The sequence below is a fragment of the Centruroides sculpturatus genome, unplaced genomic scaffold (genome assembly GCF_000671375.1).
Source record: "Centruroides sculpturatus isolate CEXI.00-Female unplaced genomic scaffold, Cexi_2.0 scaffold65, whole genome shotgun sequence".
NCBI lineage: Eukaryota > Metazoa > Arthropoda > Arachnida > Scorpiones > Buthidae > Centruroides > Centruroides sculpturatus.
Window position 1 is genome coordinate 313,667 of NW_019384327.1, and position 7,628 is coordinate 321,294.

Genomic DNA, 7,628 nt, shown 5'->3' on the forward strand with positions numbered 1-7,628 from the left:
TCTCTAGTTTCCTGCGCTGGGTTAGAAATAATGTAGAGTTGATTCTTAAATAGAAATTTACTTTCGACTGGGTGTGTCAACTTAGTTTCTATTATCTTCATCGTGTCAAATTCGGCTGAAGTCTAAAGAATTTTTTTAAACCATTTTATTTCCCAATTCTCGACAATTCCAGTTAATATTTTTTAGATTTCCCTGGAGATTGAGAAAGTTCTTATATTCTTTTTTCGGGGTCTCCAATTTTAATCAAGACTGAACCAAAGGAAATTGTTCGAAATTCTCTCCATTTACAATATTATCAATACCGAAATTAAATTTTGTTATCTTCATGCAGAAAGTATTCATTATGTGCCTTAACTCTTTGTCCATTGTTTGCAGCAATGTAGTGTGGGATTAAGTAATTTCTTCTCACCATTTCTTTGTAAGGTCCACCAAAATTTGCTTGACTGAATGTTAGTTGCGATGTCTGTATTTTGGCAACACATTTCAGTTATATCATCATTGTCCAACTAATCCTAATTGGCTGGTTTCGTTGCCGTCACTCATGATATCTGTTGTTGAAACGTCGAGTTCCACTGATTGCGCAACTTTCTGATGTTTCAAGATTTGATTCACCTCAAGTTTTAGAAAAATCACTTTTTTTTTTACTTTGTGTTTTCACATGTTTTCAGTCATTAGATAATACAAATTCCAACCTTCCCGGTGTATTATTTATATATATAATCGAGACGGGTTGATGATAATAATACAGTGGTACCTCAGGTTACGAACGCCCCAGCATACGAAATTTTCAGGATACGACATGAAATTCGAACATATTTTTGCTCCACAATACGAACAAAAACTCACCATACGACGTTACATTAGTTCGCATTTTTCATTTGTTTTTCTTACTACAGTTATTTTTTTTTTTTTATGTATTACTTGGCTTTAATTTGAGTATGTTTTTCACGTTGGAACGAATTATTTGGTTTTACATGTAATCGTATGGGAAAAGATGATCCACCTTACGACATTTTCATGATACGATCTCAGTTTCGGAACGGATTAATTTCGTATCCTGAGGTACCACTGTAATAATAAGCGCAGAGCCCAAACGGTTAGAAGTAGAAAGTTTAAATTTGGTACGTAGTTAGGGTAGGTCACGAGAATGCGCACTAAGAAGGGATTTTTCGAATTTCCTCCCCACGGGGGAGAGAGACAGGATTAAGGCTTAACACTTCCATCAACAATGGAAGTGTTACTTAACAACTTGGAAGTGTTAAGAGAAAGCGACGTGCAAGACGCAGATGCAGATTTTTTCGTTTTTGCGTAAAATCGAACACTTTTTAAACCCATGTAAAAATTCTCTAATTAGTCTGGAAACGGGGTACCCGTATTCTGTGAAAACGGGTAAGCTTGACTATAACGTAATAATCTTAATCTTCGCTATCGTTACTTTTGCCCGAGCAACGCCGGGTCTAACTGCTAGTTTTGAATATTCTGAGTGTGGGGGCCCAACTCGAAGCTTACTAACGCCTGCGCTTTTTGTCTAAAATTTCTGAAATTTTGCAGAGAAGTTTGGGTATTAGGGGCATCGACGATGTTAAATTTTGGTGGTTAAAGGTGAAAGAGATGGGGAGATAGATGGGATCGCGTGTTGTATCTCGAGTGAGGTCGGACGGGATGAAGATTTCTTTCTGTCATCTCATAATAATTAATAATATAAAAAAATTTAAATAAAATATTATAACAGATGGCGTCACACACAATTTTAACTCTTGAGGGGAAATTTACGCAACTCGTTGATGGAAATTAAGTAACAATATATCCTGATTTGTGTAAAAGATTGCTATTTTGAGATATAAGTTAATTAAAAATGATCTAAGAACATAAAATATATTTTCTCCAATATTACGTTACAGTATCATTTTTATCGAATTTTTTAAACAATTTTTTCGATATTGATTTATACGTAGAACTTGTTACGCTTTTCTCAACTCAAAAATCGAACTTCAATCTTCTTCTGTAAGTTGTTTATTTTTCAACCTGTTATCTTTTTCTAAATGTTCGATTTGCTTGAATTACTCGATGGAAAAAGATTTCCTTTCAAAATTATTTTATTTATTTATTTTACACTTCGAAATGTATTCATATTCTTCAAAAGAAAAAAAAGCAAATATGGAAATGGAAGAAACTGTACTTTTTATTTTACCGTTTTAAAATACAATAAGTGATGCCCAAATTTCGTGACGGTAATTACAGTAAAACCCGTGTAAACCGGAATCGCGCAAATATTTTTTCCAGTTTGGCTGGTTCCGTTTTAAACAGTTTCCTTTTTAACGTAGAAAATCGCATGGATCCGAAGAATTATTTCCGTTTAGGCAGGTTTCCTTTATATTCAGGTTCCGTTTTGACAGGTTTTACTGTATTTATATTTCCTTTTTTTAAAAATATGTATTATTGTAATCGATGTTACAAATATTCTCGGAGAAATAATCTTAAAAAAAATCTTGTAAGCATTCCCGCCGTCGTCCGTCCTTGGTTTATCTCGAGAATGGAGGTAGATGGATGAAAATCCAGACCAAATATTGAGAGCTTAAGGCCGGAAACCCCGGTTAACAGTATACGAACTTCCGGTCTCGACCTGGAGTCGCGTAATTTTTTTAAAAATTAAAATGTGATTAAAAGTTGTAGCCCAGCGTTGTAACGATGTCGGGATAAGTAATTGCTTATTTATTTTATAATTTGCCATATTTTTACAATATTCTAAGGCTAATTTTAATTAAAAATAAGCAATAATCCAGGCACAATTGCTACACTTAGAATTTTTCTTTAGATTTAATATAAAATATTTAAAATTTTTAAATTGAATCATACGAAATCGGTAAAGTACACATTTATATGCTTAGAACTACAATAAAAAATAACTAATTTCGAAGCTTATTAAGGAATTTTTATAGAATAAAATAATATTTTACAACAGAATATTCGAAAAATCCAATAATAATGCGTGTAAAATTTCAATAATTTGGAAATGAAAATGGAATTCTTATTGGAATCGCAAAATAAGTTTGATATTTCGTTTCATTTTCTTTGATGTATTAGACAAAAGTAAGAACTTAATCGTTATAAAATTGCAAATTTAAAGTGTAAAATATATCATTTAAGTATCTAAGCACTGAAGTAATATAATACTAAAGTACACCCCCGCTTTTACGATCTAATTGGATCGCGATACTGTTTATATCTACCGCTTATCAATGTGTTTAAACAGCATAAAAATTATAAGCTATACAATTTATATATCTAAGTATTCGAGTAATACAATACACTTATAGGCACACCTCACTTATATGACCAATTCAGTGATAAAAGTCAAGTGCTCTGTCGTCGTAAAGCGAGCCGTTTAATTTTCTTAACTCACAAGACTGTGATAAATTTAGTTTATTCATTTAGTGATGAAAGTTTTATCTGTACAACACCTCTTAGAAAAGTTAGCAATAATATATTGCATTTTATACAATTATAACAGAAAAATATAACAGTAAAAAGGTAGAGATTGTAAATTGATGAATTCTGTTGATGCATCTACCGGGTGAGTGGAAAGTAACTAGGTATTAATAAATCGCTATAATTTTTACATTTCTAATGAAAATAAAATAAAAATTATTTGTCACGTATCTTAATGAAACGCTTAATGTGTCTTTCAATGAAAATATGAATGTATATCTAAAAGTTCAATATAAGCATCAGCGTCATCCACCGAAAACAGTTTTCCTCAGATCGTAATGTGGGTCCGCAATTGAACTACCTGTGGTCATTTAACTTTGAATGACAATTCGTGATTGTTTCCGGAGGGATTGTGGCATGGCGTCTTTTCACCGTAGGTTACCATCTCCGCACGGCAACCATTGATTTCCACACATCGTAGCGTGCAACAATCTACGCTCTCTCCCAAGCAGACAAACGGTCGGCCATCTTCTTTTGCCATTGCACGTAGCCTCTCCCGGTCATTACTCACACCACGGATGAGGAATTACAAAATTTCTTTGATAGATGTATATAGACATATAAGTTATATTGTCGCTGCTCTGTTATTTCAAAATTTATATTGATTTCTCAATGCCTAGTTATTTTCCACCCAATTTGTATAACACAATATATTAGTTTACGTAACATTTAATTATCTAATTTAAAATAAATGCATATCCATAATTAGTTTAAAACTTTAAATATAATTAAATTTAATTATGTTTAAAACTTTAAATATAATTAAATTTAATTAAGAATTTATTATACTGTATAAGTATACATTCCACAAAGACTATATAACTTATCTTCATTACTTTGATATAAATAAATATGACTATTACGTAACTTCCATTAGATAACTCCCTCGTCAGTAGTAAACAAAAAAATCTTTTATAAATTAATTTTTTACATTAAATAAAAACAAATTCATTTTATCTTCTGTAATGAAGCCATATTAAGTTAAAAAGCTTAACTATTATTAGTATTTAGTAAATGAGTTAATTTAATATAGCCAATTATATTCAAAGAGAATATATTTTTCTTTATTTTCTGCAGCAAACAATGAACTAATTGATTGTTACAAAAAAGAAAGAAAATTCCTCCAATTCAGTAAACAGAATGAATTGAAAGAAGAGAATAGTTTCTTTTCATTACATCTTATTGAAATAATAACTGTTAAGAAGCTAAACATTTCCAATTATTTCTCAAGCAAATTCATTATTTTCATTCCTATTTCTTCTACATAATACATTGACTATATTATAAATTTAATATTTTAATTAATTATAATAATAGACACTATTTTATTAAATATAATACTGATTACATTTGAATTTTATTAATAAAACATACAGAGATTATTTGTAATTTAAAATAAAAGTCCAGCAACGAGTTGCGTAACTTTCCCGGAAAAAAATTAAAATTATGTGTGGTGCCATCTGTTACATGATTTTATTTTAAAAACTTTTTATATTATTGTTTATTTTAAAATGGCAAAAGGTTTAATTTTGAGGTTAGAGACGAATTTTATAACGAAATTGTAAATGCTAAATAACGTGTAAAATCTTCATTANTTGAAATCAAGCAATAATTCTAATTATTATTAAGTACGATGTTCCGATACATGGGTGCAATGATGCCTCGATTATTAAAATGCTCCATTTCTTTTAATCATTAACTGATGATGTCCTTCCCGCTAACGATAATGCATTGCTACAATGATTCTTTGTACAAAACTTTGCAGCTTTTCGCCTCTTAAAATATTATATTTCTCTTCTATTCCTATAAAGAAAACAATATCAATTATTTAAATAATGGCTTTTAAATTTTCATGGCAGAAAATAATTGTTTAAAAGCTTTAAAAATCAATAAAATTTCTATATTTTGCATAAAGCATCTATATATACTTTCCACAAACTCCTTTATTAATATTTTATGATAAAAAGTTTCGAGAAACTTTTCACATTAATGATAATTAGTACGGTGCTGAATTTTTTCAAGAAGAGAAAAGACAAAAAAAGAAAAAAAAGAGAGAGAAATGATAATAATTTTGAATTAAAGAAATTTATTCAAAAAATATTTATTTAAAATGCAAATAGGAAGGGAAATCCATCGAAATTATCTTTGTTTTGTTTCGAAATTTTACTCTAGTTCATTCGTATTTAAATCCAAAACTATAAGAAAATTTCATATTTTTCTCAAAGAATTTCATTTAAAACTCACTTTTTTCCTCTTCAACTCTCCTCATTCTTGTGTGTTAATTTAAATTATCATCTAGAATACATATTTATATTATTTTTCCAACAGGTAATTGTAATTTAAATACTTTTTTCAACATTACACAGCTGATAAAATGCCAAAAAAATTATAAAAATTAAATTAATTAATGATTATTTATTAATTAAGTTTGAATATTGCAAAAAATAGTTGCGAAAAATTGTTTTTTTAAAATATATTTTCTGAAACTTAATATTCATTAAGAACAGTTATTAGTTTAACAATCTTTTTAATGATTCTGCGTATCATTATTGGGTTTAAGTCTTCTCCTCGTTTAAGTCTGTATATATTCAATATTATTTATTGTTGACATTAGGAGCAAATATTGTAAATGTGATAATTTGCGTGAAAATTACTTCTAAACTTTATCAAACTGTAAATTATTATATTCTTAAAATTATATTTTAAAATTAAATTAACTAATATTTATGAAAATGAATTATAGTTTTTCACTCTTTTTTAATTGAAAGAGTTTTGAGCTTTTGTTTTTTTATTTTAATAATAAATAAATGTTACGGTTACCCAAAAATATAAAAAACCTTTATTTTTTTGTACCGTTGTTGCTGAACTTTCCAGGCATTCTTTATTTGTTTACATCCCTAATAATTGCTACAATTACCTTTGTCTTCAGATTGGTAGTGGAGATATTAAGATGGGGTCATATCTCCCGAACTAATAGTCCAATATTCCTGAAAATTACTAGAAACCTTTCTCTCTAATACTCAAATTTTCTTGCAAAATATCAAAAATTTCCGACAAAAGAAACAGGAGTTATTACTCTTCAAAGTGGGTTATTTTTTATAATCGCCATACTTTCCTTGCGTTATACATAATAGCCGGGAAAGTAATTAACTCGAATTTTGAATTATCAAAACTTTGGAATTACAAAGTTTTGATAATTCAAAATTCAAAATATTTTTATAAAATTTAAACAGAAAAGACAAGTATTTTTAAAATAATAAATCAAATTCCTATAATTAAACTTGGAATAATCTTTTAAAAATAATTAACCAATGTACTTCAATTACTTTAGTTTTTTTTTAAAATGCTAATGTTATTTTTATAGTTACATCTGAGTGCTATTTTTAGGTGTATGCGTTTGTTGTTTATCTACAGATTTTTATATAGAGTCGTTGAAGCTGAAGTAATAAAATTCACTAGAAGCTCGCGACACCAGAACAATAACATTTTAGAAATGTTTTTAACACATTCATAAATTTTTTAAAAAATTCTAAAAACAAAACAAAATATTTTCCTTACTTAAAAATAACACTATCACGTGTTGTGCTTTATGTTCGTACAAAATTATCAAACACTACTAAATATTTATTTATTATTGATACGGATTTTACTGTATTTTACTGAAGATGCTCTGAAACTAATTTCCTAAATAATTGTCGATAGAAAATGTTTATAAAGTATACGCGTATATTGATAATTCTACAATTATAATTACAAAATAATAGAATAATTTTATTATACTTAAAAATTACACTCATTTTTTATAACTAGTTTACAGCAGTATAAGAGACTATACAAGGTTAAAAATAAGGGAAAAATTTATATTTTTACTACGTTCACATATGTTTGGTGAGTAATATAATACGAGAAAAATCTTTTATTCGTTTGAATACGGTTATACCTGTCCAGAACCTGTTTAAAACGGAAACCTGTCATACCGGAAAAACAGGATTTCGGTTTACACGGGTTTTACTGTAAATATTTTTTTCAAAAATCTACTTTTCTCTTCCATAATTTAATTTATTATTATTATTATTATTTGTAATATTTACATTAGGAGACGAAGATTACACGAAGAGTGAAAGGGATGCTACAGAACA